Source organism: Helianthus annuus, chromosome 13 (assembly GCF_002127325.2).
Source record: "Helianthus annuus cultivar XRQ/B chromosome 13, HanXRQr2.0-SUNRISE, whole genome shotgun sequence".
Taxonomy (NCBI): Eukaryota; Viridiplantae; Streptophyta; class Magnoliopsida; order Asterales; family Asteraceae; genus Helianthus; species Helianthus annuus.
In genome coordinates, this window is record NC_035445.2 from 97,366,965 (window position 1) to 97,388,009 (window position 21,045).

General features: G+C 38.6%; 1 long non-coding RNA gene and 1 other non-coding gene across 2 annotated transcripts; both read right to left on the minus strand.

Moving 5' to 3' along the window:
* Positions 1-1,738: 1,738 nt before the first annotated feature.
* Positions 1,739-3,701, minus strand: LOC110906990. Its single transcript, XR_004876718.1, has 3 exons — positions 3,489-3,701; positions 3,108-3,339; positions 1,739-2,249 (listed from the first exon to the last, which is right to left on the minus strand). It is a non-coding gene; the product is annotated as an uncharacterized LOC110906990 (long non-coding RNA).
* Positions 3,702-9,758: 6,057 nt separating this feature from the next.
* LOC118486168 lies at positions 9,759-9,865 on the minus strand. The gene has a single exon (XR_004878024.1). It is a non-coding gene; the product is annotated as a small nucleolar RNA R71 (small nucleolar RNA).
* Positions 9,866-21,045: the final 11,180 nt, after the last annotated feature.

The window sequence follows — 21,045 nt, forward strand, 5'->3', positions numbered from 1 at the left end:
GATTGAAGTATGTAAGCATGATTTGTGTTTATGTATGAGTGACTATAGAGTAGGAGTGAAATCTTTGAACCATCACATGATATACTTAGTTAACCAAGATTAACGCAATTCTGGCATGTGAATAAACCGATCAAACCATCGTGTACCGCAATGTTGACTACCCAACATCGTCGCAACGAAGAGGGTGTAATGTTGTTAACTTAACAGGACCACTAGAATACGGGCGGTGCGCTACTCCTATAGCGCTACACAAGCGCTATACATGTTAAGGTGTGGCTTCTTGCGAAGTTAATGATAGGTTTATCACATAAGAATGTTCCAGAAATCCCGAATCAAGTATAACTAGCATTAGCATATTTAAAAAAAATCATTGAACAATCCACACGACATACTTTAGTTAATCAAGATTAACACATTACTGGCATGCGAATAAACAGGTCAATCCATCGTGTACCGCAAAATGTCTTAACATGACCTCAAGAATACGGGCGGGCGCTACTCCTATAGCGCTACACAAGCGCTATACATGTTAAGTTGTGGCTTTGATCAAAGTTAATGACTAATTGTCAATCCATCGTGTACCGCAAAATGTCTTAACATGACCTCAAGAATACGGGCGGGCGCTACTCCTATAGCGCTACACAAGCGCTATACATGTTAAGTTGTGGCTTTGATCAAAGTTAATGACAAGTTTATCACATAAGAATCACCCAGTAATCCCGAACCAAGTATAACTATTAGTATGTATGTATTGAATGGTTGGATGATAAATCGATTCTAGTATAACATTGGTTTTGAAATGAACGAGATAACAAGTATTAAATCACATAGATATGAAGATAGCATAAAAGAGGGGTTTGATAAAATATTGGAACGTTTCGGGTTTAGAAACTTCGACTATTCCAAAGTGACCCGTAAGTCCTTTCGAATTACGGAGACATGCTTTGGCCTAATAGGTAAAATACGCTCGTCGACAGGCGATTAACGGTATTTTACCCTTGCAGTTAGTACATGTCCCTAATTTGATTGAAAATACGAAACTTTGGCGAGATTGAAAATCGTAGAGCGGAACCGGTCACCAAGGTGTGGATATCAATCCTAGCTTGACAATTTCGTCCCCAAAACGTGGTTTATTGAACGAAACAAGATAAAATCCCGACTCGTCAATAAGGAACCACTAGAGTATGAAATGGAACTTCCCATCAAGATGCGGATATCACTCCTGACTTGATGGTGAAGTTTCGTGCAAAATAACATGTAAAGTGGATTGAAATTCGTCACCAAAGGCGGGAATCACCCCTATTCTAGTGAGTCGTTTCGATTGTGGAATATGAGTATCTTCAAGTCCTTAGCGTGTAATTTGCGTATAATGCCTTAGGATGAACGAATCATTTAATTATGATGAAAAAAATAGAAAGAAGCAAAGTAGGAAGAATTTGAGTGTCTTAAAAACATGAAACAAGAATGGTCAAGTATAGGTACCTAAACTATAGACTAGGTCAAAAGCATAGCAATTTTCCTAATTCCCTATAGTTATGGCTCTGATACCAATCTGTCACACCCGAACCAATGGCGGAAACATCGGGATGAGACGAAGTGTGAAGATTGCTAGAGACATCATAACGCTATTTGTGACAATATTTAATAATTTCATTTTACATTGCTTGAACTAGAAATACCACAAGTTTGAAACAAATAAAATACAACAAGTATTCAAGTAATTAGGTTTCATTTCATTGATTAATGGTCTCATACAAAGATTGAAAACTAATTACAACATGTTTGAAAATAAAATACAGTACAACAAGTATTAGAGTTTAAATGCGTTTCTAGGCAATCCTACTAGATTCCTTGCATCATCCAAATCCTGCAATACATGTTAAAGCATAGTTCAATACAAAAAGTATTGGCGAGCATACAAGTTTTAGTGTAAATGTAAAAATGCTTTAAACCAATTTTTTTTTCCATGGCAGTGATTAAGTACAAACTTATGAATTTTAACACGTATGATTGTAAGTATAACACGTATGAATTCAAGTAATACACATATGAGCAAATATAGAGATTATTTTGTATAAGAAAACTAGCATGTTTGTGTAACTGATTCAAGGTACATGTATTGCATCCCAAATATAATAAGCGTAAAAAGGGATCGAGTATGCTCACCTTGGTTGCATTGCGATTTCTTGTAAGTAACGCACGAGTAAGAAACTGAGTAAAGTCCAAGAGAATGAACGAGAGCGGTTATCCTAGATGATTGGAATAGCACGCAACGAACCCGTTAAAAGTTTTAGATTAAATATAATCTTAATATTTATTGTTTATAACTTGTTTATTTAAATATTGTAATATATCTCCTTTAGTGTTTTAAAAGATTTATAATAAATTGTTAATTATTATACGTTTAAGAGAAATAAAAGAATAAAAGAAACTGTTTTTGAATTATTAAATTAAAAGAAAGGCTTAGCAATATACCGAAAAGGAAAATGAAGTTTTAAAAAAATAAAATACCAAAATTTTGGACAAAACCGACCCAAACAACCATTAACAAGAATCGAACTCGCACCTATACGTTCACGTGCACGTAGCCCAACCAACTGGGCTACGTGACTAACCCGATCATATTCTGGTTTTTAAATTATGTTATGCTGTTAAGAAAAGATTCTGGTGACTAGTTTCTAATAAGCAAATACAATATTCAACGATAAAATAGGAGGCCGGGACTCGAACCCGCAACCTCATGCTTGTTTACAATCAACAATAGCCACTAGACTACAACAACTGAGTTGATAGGTTCTTGATTTTTTTTTTTTTACTTAACTTGAAATGGCTGGAACCATCTCCTTCCTTTATTAAAACAAACCCATCGAACAACAGTATGTTTTGAAACGTGAATCATAAAGGTTCGAGTTTTCCTTTTATTTGAATTTCAAACAGCATCGTTATCTTCATCATTTAATAAAAAAAAAACAATGACAGTTCATGAAAACACACAAAACGAAACCCGCGACTTCCGATATTGTTCGCTTCTGTTGTTCGTCTAATTTGTTCCATTTGTATAGAATTTTAACGGAAAACAAATTGATTAAGTTTAAAGAGGGTTATACCGATCACGAACACGAGTTCCAATATGCGCGTGACGACGTCTTCTAGTTCCGACGTAAGGTCCGGTGTGTTCGTGGCTCCGATGAGATTCCGATTTCTCCAGCGAAGGTGCGACTTGACTTCAGACAACGCGCGGTATTAGCATAAAACCATCATCATTGTCATCATCGACACCATCGAACCGAAATAAACCGAAGCAAAAACTTGAACTTGAAATAGAAACCCGACCTGGAACTGAAACTAAATCAAATCAGAATCAAACCAAAACCGAGAACCTGACCCGAAAAAAGAACGGAGAACCTGACCCGAAAAAAAAAACGGAACAAGATCTGGAAGCTTCGAACAACAACTCAACTGAAACAGAACTCGAATTAAAACTTAACTCAACTGAACCGATTGTGTTGCGAGACCCAAACCGTCGGAACCCAACCGATGCGTCGTCGGACAGTCGAGACCCCGCTGCCGCCGCCGCCACGAATGGCGTCGCTGATTTCTCTCTCTCATCTCTCGCTTTCCTCGTCTCTCTTCTCCCGTTGGTGCACGCGTCGCCATACGCCACCACTGAAATGGTAGTGGTCGGCCATTCATTCGAACAGAGGTGGGGGTGGCGGTTTAAGAAGAAGAGAGGGGTGAGGGGGGTTGTGTTACTTAACGAATGGCCCTTCGTCGGAGAGCCGACCAGAATCGACGCCGGTCGCCGGAGGTGCGAGAGGGAGCCAAGGTGTGTGCGGCTGTTTATTCTTCTGATGTAGGGTTTTGAGGAGGTGAAGGAAATTGTATTATAAATTTGTTTATGTACTCATGTTTAATAAGTGGGCTTGGGCCCAGGGCCCACAAGCCCGTTACAAATGTTTTCATCGGCCCGGTCAAATCTCGAAGTCCGTCTTCGAACCCGAGCGTCGTAAGATGCCGTAAAATATATCATTTTAAAGTTTAAGTACGTGAAATAATGTCGGTGTTCGATATTGTTTGCGTTTGTTTTGTCGATCGCGTTAAAAGTGCGTAAAAATGCGTAGTTTTTCCGTTTTTAATTCACTTTTCGATCAGATATCAATGGCGATTCTAAAAATATGAAACGAACACGAATTTTCTAAAAAAAAAACGAATGCGAAAATACGAGGCGTTACAATTGGGAAGCTCCTCTTCAACATCTTTTATCTCTACTTCTTCTTCTTCTTTCACTCCCTCATAGCTCTCAAAACCAATATTATCAGAATAGTAACCATCCCATGTAAAGCGTATTGTACTTTGATTTTTCTTCTGAATCACGTAAATCGGACAATCTTCGTACCAGTGCGGTCCACCACAGTGTTGACACCTTAGATCCACATGCTGATTCATGCTTTCCTTAATCATTTGATTTAGTGTCTCGATCATTCGCTCAAGAATGGTGAACAATTCGGGAAACCTCGGATCTCCTTGGTCCCATGCTGTTGTCGTTATCTGAGCGAATATTTGACATGATTCCACGAACGCCCAAACATGGGGAGGGTACTCGCTATGATAACCTGCCATGAAGAGAGTAACAAAAACAGCACAAAGTAGAGAGAAGAAAGAAAAAAAAACTAACTACAAAATTTTTTTTACAAAAATAAAGACTCGACACACTACTACTAGACACAAACTCTAAGACTCAAACCCTAAGACTCAAATTACAAATAAGACCAATTAAACAAATAAGATCAGTCAAAGCTAATAACAAAATCGCCTAAGTGTCCCCGGCAGCGGCGCCAATAACTTGATGTGGTAAATGTGGTCTCTAAAAACTAAACCTAATCTAGACACCCTAGTTTTAAATTTATAAACTAAGACTCTCTAAATGCTAGACCACTGACAGGCAAGTGTACCTATCGTACGTAGTAAAGCCTAATGAAGTCCGAGTATCGAACCCACGAGACACTACTAAACTAGACTCTGACTCAATTAATTACTTAACTGGTTTATTTGGATTTTGATTTGGTTTTGGGGTTTTAACTAATTAAACTAAAGGAATTAACTAAGACGAACTAGACTACCTAGACGCACGTTGAAGGCTACTAAGGTGAAATCAAGGATGGGAAAGTACTACCCAGGTTTGGAATCATATTCGTGACTATCGGTTTTCTCTCGGCAATGGTAACTATGATGGAACCGGCTTCTAATAATACGACACTCTAAGACTAAAGATAAGTTGAATCTCCTCCCGGTCTCATCAACTTCTTCTAAGGTTTAAAGGTCAAATAAAGCTCACTGGTATGGGTTGGATCACTTCCCGGTCTCTCCAACAATACTAAAGTACCCAAAAACTAGATCTCCTCCCGGTCTCACTAATCACAATACACCCTAGAGTGTACGGGGTAACCTAAAAACTCTTGACAAGACTTAGGAAAACAAATAATACTAGGGAACTTAGACAGATCTCCTCCCGGTCTCACTGCACCTAAATATCTAGCACCAAAGACAATCCTAACTATCTATATCCTCCCGGTCTCAAGAATAGGTAGAACACTAAACTCCTCTAAATTATCAAACAATGTTCCTATGGAATACGAGCTCAGTAAACCATAAACTAGTTACAAACACAAAGTAGGTAACCTAACATGCATCTATACATGAAAGACATTCACAAAGACACAGGAGGAACAATTATAAGATAATAAATTAGAATAAAGTATGCACACACATCTAGTCAAATATTGATAGGTCTTTTACTTTAATATTCATCCATTAATAAATTACCAAAACCGAAAGATTACCGATTATCAATAAATATTCATCACAAACCCGGGTAGAAAAATAACTAGCCAAGAATCATAGTCATAAACAATAAACAAGTCTGAGATATCAAAAACATCATGTTCACAAGTCTAAAAAAACACAAAGTCTAATTAAAAATTGTAAAGCTAACTCGTTTACGAACTCAGACTTAAATCTTGAACCGTGGCTTGAAACTCAAACCAATCCCCTTCTCCTCTCTTGATTTTTTTCTCTTTTCATCCTGCCGTCTCGTTTAAATATGCAGCCGTCTGTGAATTCCCCTCCCACTAGGTCATCGTGTCCTTCTTTTTATATTCTTTTCTTTTGAGGTCCACCGCTACTACTAATTGTTGAGTTATTATGTTTTCAATCTTGTGATGGCCCACTCAATTTCAGCCCAATAGCTTCCTTCTGATCCTCTGATGTGTCATGTTGGTTTCTTTTCTTTAGTTGCCTTATCCAATTAACGCACAGCCTCCAAATCCTTTTAATATTGTATCTACTACTAGCATGTAGGGCTCCTCAACATAAATAATAGTTGCCACATCCGATTAAAATTCCAGTCATTTGCAGCCCAATTATTTGATTAGTGATTCTTGCCATTTGACTAATTCCATTTGAGCCACTAAATTTTATTTAGTTTATACTTTCATATGTATTTTAGTAGCCCAAATTTTATGCGGCCCAACACCAATAAATTAGATGGGCTCAAATTATACAACTATATATTGATGTTGGCCTAGCCCTTTCTCTCGATCCAAATATATACATTTTGTGGCATCCCTCTAAGTTAAAAATAAAGATAGCGGCTTCGACCCACTCACATAAAATAGCTGCAATTTTCATTCGGTCCCTGGTACCCCACTCTGCCCAACTGGCGAGTTTTTTCCATATTACTCGTTTTTGCTCCATTTGCACCAGGACCTAGCAAAACACAAAATACTATAATAAAGCACTAAAAACTAAATAAAAATAAATAAAACTATACAATAATTATACATTTTACACGGGATAAAAATGTGTATTTTAACCCATATCAACTTCCACAATCTTTTCTATTTCAATTGTTTTCACCACCTCAATCACCTTTTCTGCATCAATTGCCTTTTCTGTTTCAACAATTTCCTCAGCAACACTTTTAACTTCATCATTTTGAACAATCTCATCCTTTTGAGCATTACTATCAAACATCATTTACTTTTGTTCTTTTGCTGTTCGTCTTTCCTTCAGCTTCTCCAAGTGATCTGCAAAATAAAAATGAAAGCTTTCAGGAGATAGATGAGATTTTGCAACATTAATATGTCTTTCTTCTTCATCATCACCACTGTCATTGATGTGTGTAAAATACAACATATAAATCACATCAATTAAGGTATAAAACTAACCCTTTTTAAGTGCTAATGTTGGAAAAAGAGTGTTTTTGTCTTCCTTTTGTATTTTCAGGATGAAATAAGCTCAAAATCACAAAAGAAGCAAAAAGACAACTAATTCTACCATAAATACAAGAAAAGGAACAAAAGTAGACTGCCCGGACCCTCAACGGCACCTCCCAAAGCAAAGGAGAAGAAACAGAGTCTGAACACGCCCCGTGTCCAGCGAACACGGGGGCGTGCCCAGGAAGCAGCAGAAAAGACAAACCAGTAGAAGCTTCCATTGCCCACCACGGGGCCGTGTCCAGCGGGCACGGGGGCGTGGTGAAAGTACAGCAGGCGCATTAATTGTAATTCGCAATTACAATTAATGAAGTGAGAGAATGTCAGACGGACACGGGGCCGTGTCCAGCGGACACGGGGCCGTGTCCAGCCTTCTGTTCAGCCTATAAATAGAGGAGCTTGGCTTCATTTTCTCTCATCCCTTGGCACACCACCTCTCTCACACTTCATCCACCACCCACCACCACCATAACACCATCATCCACCACCATCATCCATTGTCCATCGTAGAGTGTGTGAGTCGTCTCGGGATCCAAGATTGATCGTAAGAGTTCTTGACAATCAAGGCCATGTTTGCCTAAGTCTCTTACATCACTTGGTGAAGACAAGTGTTTAGTATAATACTTTTTATTTTTAATCTTTTGCACTTTTTATTTGGTTTTGTATTAATGACTTTAATAACTAGTTACTTATGTTGAAGGTGATCTTTCCTTATCGTTTGTCCGTGGTGTCTTGGCATTATTTTACTGTCTATATAAAATAAAAGATTTTCACCATTCATATCTCCACGGTCTATATGGAGGTATGTTGGCTACCTGGTCGGGGGTTAAGGGAACGATTTGGTAAGGGTCTTGCCCTTGTTCAGCGTTTAGAGGTCCTGCTTGGGACCTGGGTCAAATTTAGTAGGATCTCCTTCAATGCCCATAGGTATTGGATGGCGGGGATCCAAACTCTTTGACCCCCTCATAAGTTAACTACTATTAATACTATAACCCGGCTATTTAGGACTGTATCCCTGCTGACTCAGACTACTTAGCCGAGGGTAACGTCACCGCCAAAAGCGGGGCCTACCACAATTTGCATTAATAACTTAATTCATTATCTTTCAATAATCCGACCCTTTAGGATTGTATCCTTGCTGACTCAAACTACTGGGTTGAGGGTAACGTTGCCTTCAAAAGAGGGGCCTACTACAATAACTAAGATTATCTCTTAAACAAGTGCAAAAGTGCAAAAATAATCAAAGGTTATACTAATACACATGTCGGATCCAAGTGATTCATCTTGTCTATCTGTTTTTATTTTATTTTTATTTTTCAGCATTTAGTTAGTTTTTATTTTCTTAGTTTAAAAACATTTCTCTAACCTTTTTGATTTGATTAGACGTTGAGGATAAACCGGTATTAAAAGCTCTTGTGTCCTTGGACGACCTCGGTATCTTACCAACACTATACTACGTCCACGATGGGTGCACTTGCCCATATGTGTGTTTAGTGTTAGTGAATATCGTGTTTTATAAATTTAAAACTTGGCTAAAAGTGTAAAAAGGGGCTTAAATACTCATCAAAATAATATTACACTACACACGCATCAAGTTTTTGGCGCCGCTGCCGGGGACACAAGGATTTTAAGAAAGTTAGGAATCAGCGGCCTAATCATATTTTTATTTTTCTTTAATTTTTTAGGATTTTTTTAGTTTTTTAGCTTCTGCAGAGCTCAGCACGGGGCCGTGCCTGGTCGGACACGGGCCGTGCTCAGCATCATTACTGGCAGTTTTTGTTTTTCAAGTTACAGAAGGCTGACCACAGGGCCGTGCCGGTGCAACACGGGGCCGTGTCCAACTTCCAGTAACTGGGATCTGAAAAACAATCACTGTAATTCCGACCACGGGGCCGTGTTCGCTCAACACGGGGCCGTGGTGAACCTTCTGACCAACATTCTTTTCTGTTTTTATTGCAGGACTTGGAACCCGACGCCAACCTCACATAGTGTATGAGCTCTAGTTCCAATAAAGACATAAAAGAACCATTAGAAGAACCCGAACGCTTTCTCAGAAAAAGGTTAAAAGCCAAAAATCAAGAGAAGGTTTCGGGTGATCCACCTTCAATGGCGGACCAACGCACCCTTATGGATTATCTACGGCCCACCGTAGGTAATCTAGGCGCCGCTATCAATGCTCCGAATGTCGAAGCCAATAACTTCGAGCTTCGACCGCATTTGATACAAATGCTCCAAAACTCCGCAACCTTCCACGGGCTTGCGGACGAGGATCCCCATCTACATATAACTAATTTCTTAGAAATATGTGATACCTTTCGGATCAATGGAGCATCAAACGACGCCATCCGCCTCCGTATGTTTCCATTCTCACTAAAAGACCGAGCGAAAGCTTGGCTCAACGCCCTCCCAGCTGGTTCGGTAAACACCTGGGATGAACTAGCCCAAAAATTTCTATATAAGTATTTCCCTCCTGCTAAAACTGCTAAATTAATGGCTGAAATTAATACATACTCACAAGAGGACGGGGAATCCTTATATGAAACTTGGGAAAGGTTCAAGGAGCTATTACGCAAGTGTCCCCATCACGGCCTCGCAATATGGCAACAAGTGTCCACTTTCTACAATGGATTGTTGCCACACACTAGGCAGACACTTGATTCTAGCTCCGGGGGACTTCTAGGTAACCGACGCCCACATGAAATATATAATCAGATTGAGGAAATTGCTCAAACCAATTTTCAATGGCACACCCCCCGGGGAAATAAGTCTATCGCCCCGGGCGCCCATAAAGTCGACGAAAGCACTTCTTTACAAGCCCAAATCGAGGCCCTTTATTCGAAAATAAAAAAATTAGAAATGACAAAAACAGTCTCGGTTATGGCTTGTGAAGGGTGTGGTGGGTCACATGAAAATTGGAGTTGCATGAAAGAAACGGACGATCAACAAGAAATGGTAAACTACATTGATAATAGACCTAGGCCGTCGGGTCCTCCAACGGGAACTTACAACCAAGGATGGCGAAACCACCCAAACCTTGGTTGGAGGGAACCCGGCAATAGTAGTAACCAACAAACCCAACGAACAAACTTTCATCAATCAAGAAATGAGTCACAAAATTTCACTCAACAACAAGGTGGACGAGAAAGGCTCGAAGATACTATATCTCGCCTTGTCTCTGACACTGATAAGAAAAACTCGGAAAGATTTCTACAATTAGAGTCTAATTTTAGGAATCAACAAGCTAGCATTCAAAACATAGAAAAACAAATAAATCAAATAGCTCAAAACTTTTCCGAGAGACCGCAAGGCGCATTACCTAGCAATACCGAAACAAACCCAAAGGCGCAAGTTCACCTCATCACACTACGAAACCGCACCGTAGGGCCTGCAGAAGTACCGCCACCTACGGAAGAAACAATGCCAACACCTCTGCAGGAAAAGAACTCTCCTCCATCACCAGAGCCTACCAAGGCTCCTCGAGTTCCGTACCCCGGTAGGTTAATTCGTCAAAAGACCAATGAGCAATTCGCAAAATTCGAAAGTCTGTTAAAACAATTGCATGTCAATATTCCTTTTATCGAAGTCCTAACCCAAATGCCCAAATACTCTAAATTTATGAGGGACTTCCTTACACATAAAAAGAAAATTGAAAATTTGCAATTAGTTAATTTAGGCGAAGAATGCTCTGCCCTCGTACTCAATAAACTACCCCAAAAGAAAATCGATCCCGGAAGTTTCACGATTCCATGCTCAATAGGGGAATCGCCCGTTCGCAATGCCTTGGCCGACCTAGGGGCTAGCATTAACCTCATGCCCTCATCAATGTCCAAAAGGCTTGACTTGGGAACCACGAGCCCTACAAAGATAAGCATACAACTCGCTGATCGATCCGTCAAGTTCCCACAAGGTGTCATCGAGAATGTCTTGGTAAGGGTAAGCAGATTCGTTTATCCAGTTGACTTTGTCATACTCGATATGGAGGAAGACACCGAGGTCCCCCTTATACTAGGGAGACCCTTCCTTGCCACAGCACAAGCGGTGGTAGACATGAATGACGGGACACTCACTTTGAGGTATGGGGATGATGAAGTGAAGTTCGGAGTTGGGAAAATAATAGAGGACGACGACCCAGTAAACTACATGAAGGTTATTGATTCAAGCTTGGATGCTGCTCTCCGACGGTGTAACATGGGAAGCAAGGCATCCCACTCAGAAGATATATAGCCTCAAATCGGGTCTAGCCAAGGACCCTTATAAACGTGGCGCACCACGGAGGCATTCCGCGGAACTATCCTTAATTTAGTTTAATCTTTTAGTTTTTGCAGAATAAAACACACTCATGGTGGTAATGGATGAAAAAGGGAACGAGAAAAATGGAACCATGCACGAAGAACAGGGCAACCCGACAAAAATCTCCATCACAGAAGGCTCAACACGGGCCGTGCCCAACCAACACGGCCCCGTGCTGAGCCCCCTGCAGAAAATCACCCAGTTCAGGTAACTGGACACGGGCCGTGTTCAGCGGACACGCCCCCGTGTCCAGGCTTCTATTTCAATTCTGTAATTTTTGTTACTGGCACTTGACCACGGGGCCGTGCCCGGTCAACACGAGGCCGTGTCCAGGATGCCAATAACATAAATCTTTGCTTTTTAACCCACTTTTACACATTCTAATCAACCAAAAACTTTATTTTTGGACACATTGAGGACAATGTGTAATTTAAGTGTGGGGGGGATGCTAAAACCTTGAAATTTTGCAAAATCCTAAACACAAGCCTTACACAAAACTCTATTGGAACCGCTAAACACCCCAAATTTTTTCAAAAACTTTTTCATTTTTTTATTTACTTGTCTTAGTTTAAGTTGGGAATAACAAGTTCTAAAAAGGTTATATTTTTACAAGTTTACAACCGATAGCGTCATGATAAAAAGAACCAACACAAGAAAATTATGAAACGGCATGACAAGCTTAGTTAAAAATTCCCACAAAAGTGAGTTTTGAGCCTTTATTGAGCATAAAAATACACATATTTAGATTAAATGCTCATTTTTCGTTTCTTGTGTGAATAGCCGCTCGGTTCTTACAAATCTAGAACTTGCCACGACGATACATTCCCGGTCCTTACCAACTTAAACCCAAGTAAGTAAATGATGGAGGCATTAGGACTAACCATTTTTCTTTCAAAACCATTATTTTTCATTTTTTTACCTACCCAAAATCCCCCTAGATAGCCCCTTTGAGCCTAAACCTTTCATTTCATTACCCCAAAACCCTTTTTACCCACCAAAAACCTTTTTATTTTTTTCACCCTTTATTTTAGTAACAAGCTCGCTTTTTCGTAAACTCACCTTTTTATGTGACGATGAAAAAAAAAATGATGATGAAGTCAAAAACAAACAAAAGCTATAAAAACTTGTTTGGAGAAATACTTCAAAATAAAAAAGTCACTAAAAACAAGGTACTTCACGAAAACCGACGCTTGTTACGATTTTCGCCCTTTTTACTAACCACTAACCAACCACCCACCTTTAACCCAAGCCTAACCCTTCACCCCAAAAGTCCTCTTGATATTTACAAAGGTAAAAAGTTAAAAAGGAGGAGGATTGATTGCTTGGCAAGCCTATGGAAGGCGTAAGTTCCATGCCGCTCTCGAGTGATTCACTAAAAATATACACCTTCGGCCGAGTGTTGAGTGATCTCCCGTGAGGTATGTGAACTTGTATATAAATGGAATTTTAATAAGGCATGCTATGCCCAAATAAGTAATTCATCTTATGAAAAGTTCAAAATAAATCATAACGAATAAGATTGTAAATAAATAAAAATAAAACCTATAAAAACCTTGGATTCCCGACACTCTAGGACAAGCTAAAAAACTTCTCTTCTACCTATTCCATTTGGGAGTGTAAGCCACATTTAAAGAGTTTTGCTTGAGGACAAGCAAAAGTTCAAGTGTGGGGGTATTTGATGTGTGTAAAATGCAACATATAAATCACATCAATTAAGGCATAAAACTAACCCTTTTTAAGTGCTAATGTTGGAAAAAGAGTGTTTTTGTCTTCCTTTTGTATTTTCAGGATGAAATAAGCTCAAAATCACAAAAGAAGCAAAAAGACAACTAATTCTACCATAAATACAAGAAAAGGAACAAAAGTAGACTGCCCGGACCCTCAACGGCACCTCCCAAAGCAAAGGAGAAGAAACAGAGTCTGAACACGCCCCGTGTCCAGCGAACACGGGGGCGTGCCCAGGAAGCAGCAGAAAAGACAAACCAGTAGAAGCTTCCATTGCCCACCACGGGGCCGTGTCCAGCGGGCACGGGGGCGTGGTGAAAGTACAGCAGGCGCATTAATTGTAATTCGCAATTACAATTAATGAAGTGAGAGAATGTCAGACGGACACGGGGCCGTGTCCAGCGGACACGGGGCCGTGTCCAGCCTTCTGTTCAGCCTATAAATAGAGGAGCTTGGCTTCATTTTCTCTCATCCCTTGGCACACCACCTCTCTCACACTTCATCCACCACCCACCACCACCATAACACCATCATCCACCACCATCATCCATTGTCCATCGTAGAGTGTGTGAGTCGTCTCGGGATCCAAGATTGATCGTAAGAGTTCTTGACAATCAAGGCCATGTTTGCCTAAGTCTCTTACATCACTTGGTGAAGACAAGTGTTTAGTATAATACTTTTTATTTTTAATCTTTTGCACTTTTTATTTGGTTTTGTATTAATGACTTTAATAACTAGTTACTTATGTTGAAGGTGATCTTTCCTTATCGTTTGTCCGTGGTGTCTTGGCATTATTTTACTGTCTATATAAAATAAAAGATTTTCACCATTCATATCTCCACGGTCTATATGGAGGTATGTTGGCTACCTGGTCGGGGGTTAAGGGAACGGTTTGGTAAGGGTCTTGCCCTTGTTCAGCGTTTAGAGGTCCTGCTTGGGACCTGGGTCAAATTTAGTAGGATCTCCTTCAATGCCCATAGGTATTGGATGGCGGGGATCCAAACTCTTTAACCCCCTCATAAGTTAACTACTATTAATACTATAACCCGGCTATTTAGGACTGTATCCCTGCTGACTCAGACTACTTAGCCGAGGGTAACGTCACCGCCAAAAGCGGGGCCTACCACAATTTGCATTAATAACTTAATTCATTATCTTTCAATAATCCGACCCTTTAGGATTGTATCCTTGCTGACTCAAACTACTGGGTTGAGGGTAACGTCGCCTTCAAAAGAGGGGCCTACTACAATAACTAAGATAATCTCTTAAACAAGTGCAAAAGTGCAAAAATAATCAAAGGTTATACTAATACACATGTCGGATCCAAGTGATTCATCTTGTCTATCTGTTTTTATTTTATTTTTATTTTTCAGCATTTAGTTAGTTTTTATTTTCTTAGTTTAAAAACATTTTACTAACCTTTTTGATTTGATTAGACGTTGAGGATAAACCGGTATTAAAAGCTCTTGTGTCCTTGGACGACCTCAGTATCTTACCAACACTATACTACGTCCACGATGGGTGCACTTGCCCATATGTGTGTTTAGTGTTAGTGAATATCGTGTTTTATAAATTTAAAACTTGGCTAAAAGTGTAAAAAGGGGCTTAAATACTCATAAAAATAATATTACACTACACACGCATCAGTCATTAGTTGGTGATTGATCAAACTCTATTGACTTATCAGAACCATCATCTGAAAAACCAGAATCAGATAGTGTTTGATAAAAAACAGTTGCTCTTTCAGAGCTTTCATCTGAACTTTGTGAACTTTCATCTGATGAAACAGACTTTTCTTCTTCATTCTTCACACTAAAACCAATAGCTTTCATCCACTCAGTAAACATATCTGGTTCTTTCACAATTTTAGGAATGAAAGCTTTAAGCTATCCTTTCTCATCCACAAACATATCCCAGCTAAAACCTTCAGGTAACCTTTCATCATCTTGATTGATTAGGCATGCTTTACTGTCGGATGAAATGTATTTTTCCCAGCTAAAATTATCTTGATTCACTAAACATGCTCTCTTTGAAGAATTTTCTATCACTTTTCTACCATGAGCCACTTGGGGTTCTTGTTGTTGTTGTTGACCAACTTGTTGGTATATGGCTTTCCGGTAGTAATCATCTCTTCCGAATGGATTCTTTGCTTCATTTGCTTCTCTATTCCTGCATTCCCTCTTGAAATGACCTTTCTCCCTGCATCGAAAACAAGTAACTTTAGATTTATCAAAACCTAAAGTAGAAACATGTGCATCAAGGAAATCATTTCTTTCAGTAATCATCTTGAGCTTTTCAGCTCTTCTCAGGACACTAGCTAAACACCATTTGATATCCATGAGCTCCATCTCTTCAACGTCTATCTGATCGTACTCCTCCTTTGTTAGCATAGGATTCCCGATCCTCCCTGCAACCAAACCTTTATAGGATTGTAGCTAGGGGTGTTCACGATCCGATCCGATCGAGGGTCTGCTCATGCTCGGATTGAATTACAACCGATCCGATCCGAGTGGATCAAATTTGTAAAACCGATCGCAAAAGTGATGCTCATGCTCGGATTGAATTTGAATCGATCGGCTCGGTTTCGCTCGGTTTTTATCAAATCCTAAAAAAAAGCGAGCGGATCGTTTTCGCTCGATTGAATAATAAGGCTTTGTTCAACAAAAACAAATTCTAACTTAAAGTGCGAATACAAAAGCAACATAAAATAAAGTGCGAATACATAAGAAACACAAAATAAAGTGCGAATACAAAAGCAACACAAAATAAAGTGCGAATACAACCAACCAGGCCCAACTAGCAAGAAGCTAGAAAGGACCTGGGACAAACAACAGCTAATCACCAACCATGTTTACATCAAAATTTTGCCAACTGTCGAATGTCATCGATCTCCATCTTGCTCTATGCTACTATAACAAACATACCAAACAACAGATTAAAGAAAACAGCAGATTAGACACACTTGTTGCAGATTGAAGAACTGTTGAAGACCGTCCGAAGATTGAAGACTAGAGACAGCGGCGATATGTGTGTCGGAGATTAGAGAGCGGAGCCGGAGATTAGAGGGTCGGAGACGGAGACTGTGAGTCTGTGACTGTGGAGACCGGAGAGTGAGACCGAGATTAGAGCGGCGATTTGAATACAACTGATTAGGGAAGAATAGATTTAGGGTTAGATACTTAGATTTATATATTAAATATTAAGTTGGGTTGAATGTTATTTGGGCTTTTAGTTTTTTTTGGGTTATTATATTTTTTTGGGGTTTTTATCTATAAAAACTATAATATAAATATATATATATATATTAATTATTAATAAAAATAATTCGAGCGAAACCGAGCGATCGACGAGCGAGCGGAGCTATGCTCATGCTCGGATTGAATTTGAATCGAACCGATCCGATCGGCTCATTTACAAACTGAGCGGGAATCGAACGAGCATTTTTCGAGCATTTTTCGAGCGATCATCGAGCGATCTTCGATCGTCGAGCAGTTTGGACAGCCCTAATTGTAGCACAGTTGCAAGTAGCGCCATGTGATCTTTCGCAATTTCTTCAGAAAAACTTTGACCCTCTGGAAGATTCAAAGCAATGTTGCACCGTATCACACAACCACCACTTTTAGTACTTTGAGAATGGAAACTTGCTGTTGAACTCTTTGGATTCACACTTGGATATGAAGAGAAACCACTGCTTTTGTTTGAACCTTGATCAACATTTTCAGATGAATTTTCAGCACTAAACGCAGTTTGAATCTTCGGACTTCTTTCAACCTCTTGAACACTGCCTTTGTAGTACATTTTCACATCTTGTTGACCACTAGGATTATTCATCCTCGCAATCTTTTGCTGTTCAAGATCTTGACCCTCAATCTTCTCGATGAACTGAGAAATCGTCAACCCATCATATTCTCCGGTGTTTTTCAAGATCATCAAATATGTACCCCACTCTTTCTGAGGTAAGGCGTCAGCTAACTTGTCGACCCATTCCTCTCGATCTTTGGTTATGCTTAACATAGACATAGATCGCACTAAGTGGCAGTATCGTTCGATCAATTTCTTTGTATCTTCTCCTGGCAAACTTGTAAAAAGATCAAATTCTTTCTTAAGCAGTGCCTTTTTACCCTTGATCATCTTTTCACTTCCTTCAAACTTAATTCTAAGAGCATCCCAAATTGATTTTGAAGTTATGTTATGCTGAAGCAATACAAAGATGTCTTCCTTAATGGCTTGCTGAAGTAGACTAATCATCATCTTTTCAGCTTTGTACATATCTCGTTCTTGGTCACTGAATTCAGAAATCGTTTTTCCAACTTGCAGATCAGTACGTGGTAAGGCATACTTCTTCAGAATACACTCCCATGATCTTAGATGGTTAGCTTGAACCCAGTTTTCAAATCTGTCTTTCCATCCGTAATACTCCTCAATGCTCATTACTTTGGGGGTTTTTGCAATGTTCCAGTTTCATTTTCCAAATTCATGTTTTGAGCAATTGAAGCTGGAGTAGTCGGGGATGTGGCAAACGCGTTATAAAACTCTTCACTCATAATGAAATCAAGTTCAGGTGAAATACCCTCTCAAGCGAAATCAAACTCTCAAACACACAACCTGTTCAAGCGGAATAATATCTTGAAGCAGAATCAGCAACTAATAACTTCAAGCGAAATAACCAACAATCAATTTCAAGCGAAATAACCAGTTTGGAGCGGAATTACTGCTATTTGGAGCGAAATCACTGATTTCGCTTGAACTTTCAAGCGGAATATCAACTTTCGAGCGGAATTAGACAATGTTGAAGCGGAATCACAGATTTCGCTTGAAAATCTCAAGAGGAATAAGGCAATCTCGAGCAGAATCACTGATGTTCGTTCAAGCGGAATATCAACTTTGGTCCATTTTAGTAATTTTTAATGCGAATTTTATTCTGAAACTTTCAAGGGTTTGTTAAAATGCAGTTTTACACAATTTGTGAGAAAATGAGCCGATTTTAACCGTGAAAAGTTATTAATTTTGAAAAGAAGGTGTAGAAAACAGAAATTTTGAGCTGAATCGGTAAGAACTCCTCTTCCTGAGCTCTGATACCATTTGTAGGATCGTGTGATGACCCGAACGAGTCGTTCAGAGGAACTCTTGAATCTGTTTCAGAGGCGGAAACTAAGAAACAGACGTCGAAACAGCTTGCAAATCACTTTAAACACCTTTCTGATTGATATAACAACAAGTACAATCACTGGATAAACCGGCAGCACCTCGCTCTCCGAATCAAGAACTCTTCTATATGATTTCGCTTGAACCAGCTATATATACAGCATGAGGTTCCGCTTGAACATGACATATGCATTTCAAGAGGAATCAGAACTTGTTGATTTCTCTTGAAAGTGACAGAAGCCATTTAAAGCGGAATCATCTCATTCAAGCGGAATCTCTCTAATTAACACCTAAATTAGCTACTATCTCGAACAACGTGCCCTGATCTAACATATCTAGGTACAAGACTCGATACAAGACGAAGACGACAGATGTATGCACCAACACTGACACTGATCATGATTCTGAAATAAAGATAGTGGTCGATTAGGTGTTGGATAAAGATGAGGAGTCAGAGTCAAAGTCTGAATCTGAGAGTTCGAGTTCATCAGTTGACAGTTTGAAATCATCGGTCAAAAGGGTTTACAATAAAAAATTTCTGTTATCAAAAAATAATTTGAATGTCGAACCAATCAAAGTGGCATATACTTTGAATGATTCAGACAAATTATATTCTAATGAGGAATTTTCAATTAAAAATGTGAAAATTGAAAATATTAAAACAGTTTTTAAATTGATACAAATAAAGTTTTCAGAAATAAAAGATAAAATGGGATTTTCAAAACCTAAATATACTTCTAGAGTTCAACAACGTTAAAACAAGAAGAAATGTTTCGGTCCAGGTCAACAAAAGAAACCAAATCATAAAAGCAATTTCAAAAAGAAGGGGTTGGGTTTTGATGTTGAAAATAATCAAAATATTAAAGATTTTAAATCAAAAACTGTGTTTGTTTCAGGGGCAAGTTCTGAAGAAGAGAAAAAGAGCTCATTCTGGAAGCAATCGAATAAAGCGTTTCTTGCAGAAAAACAAAAACATGAGAAAAATGAAGCTAATCAGAAAAAAGGAGACAAGAACCTGTTACCGATGCAAAAATGTTGGTCATATCGCCTGGAATTGTCCAATGGCAACCAACACAAAACAGGAAGTTGTTTCTAAACTCAAAGAGAAAGTTGTTGATAAAATTGAACCACCAATTGAAAAATTCAAAGTATTTAAAAATTCTACATTTGAAGTTGGTGAGAGTTCAAAAAGGTTTTACAAAAGAAAAGTGAATCTTAATAACCACAAGTGGGTTGTTAAGAAATCAGATGTTAAATCTGGCGATGAATCTGATTCATCAAAATAAGAGGAACCACAATTTGATCTAAAAAGAGAAAATTCAGTTCTGCCAATGGATGATGTCAACTTTCCACCATTGAGGACTAAAAACTTTAAACAAAAAGTTGGAAAAGTAGAGATTTCGAATCAATTCTATTCTGAAAAGAAAGAATTTGATGTCGAAAAAGCTTTCAATGGAAAAGTGAAACATATTTTTTGAAAAATGGTCGATGGGAAGGAAAAAGGGGTAAAAGATTTTTATGAATAAAAAAGGAATGTTCAAAAATCAAGTGAAATTGAACAGATTACACCGAAAGCTGGTCAGGCTTGGGTGTCTGTATTCCATGCTTAAAAATCGTGACGTGCCGGAGCTCTCAAGTTGGTAATCGTGGAGCAGGAATCGACATCTTTCTTGAAAAATGTTTTTTTTTGTGAAAAAAAAAACTTTCAAGTGGTATTTTTTCTTGAAAAATTCAAAACTGTCATATTTCGATCTACAAGTATTGTTGATAAGAACCTACAAGTGGTAAATCAAGCTCATTAAGTTGAGCTTGATTTAACTTTCCTAATAAGTGGTATTCTTGAAAAATGTCAAATGATAATTTTTACAAGTGGTTGAAAAAACAAAGTGATGAATTAATCCCCGATCCTACAAGATACGTGAATTCAACAAAACTTATTTTCCGGAAAAACCATTTTGATTAAAACAAACCTAAGTGTTTTGAAATCATAATGGGAAAATAGTTTGTTGTCAGGGGGAGTTCTGATTGTTTACGCCAAGTGGATGGCGAATTGAAGCAATTCACATCAGTTTATCAGTTTATTTGTACAGTTTATTGCGTTTATTTTCAAATTTTCCTTGAAAATAAAAAATTGAAACATATTTTTGATTTTAGGGGGAGTAAAAAATTTAGAAATTTTGAAAATTTGAAAAAACCAAAAACATGATAAAATCTAAAAAGCCAAAAACATTGAATTTTCAAATGATAGTACACAATTCTTTAGCGTGTTGTGATAGTCCACATTTTGAGTTTTGTTGTGAAAAAGAGGAAATGATAGTACATCAGTGGACTATCACAGCACGCTAAAGAATTGGAAAGTTAAAATGTGATAAACGGTCTCACTGATGATATGCCAGTAGGTTTTTATACATTCAGTAGATTGTTTTCGAGATATAAACCTAAATATCAATACTTACTTATCTCGTGGGAAACATCTCTCGAATATATGGGTAACCCCCGAAATCTTGTTTGAAAGATTTTCTATTTCTGACATACTAGGTCTTTGTGCGTGATGATATCTGGGGTATTATACCAGGACTTCTGATTTTGCGGGAGCAATAGCCTAGTCCTC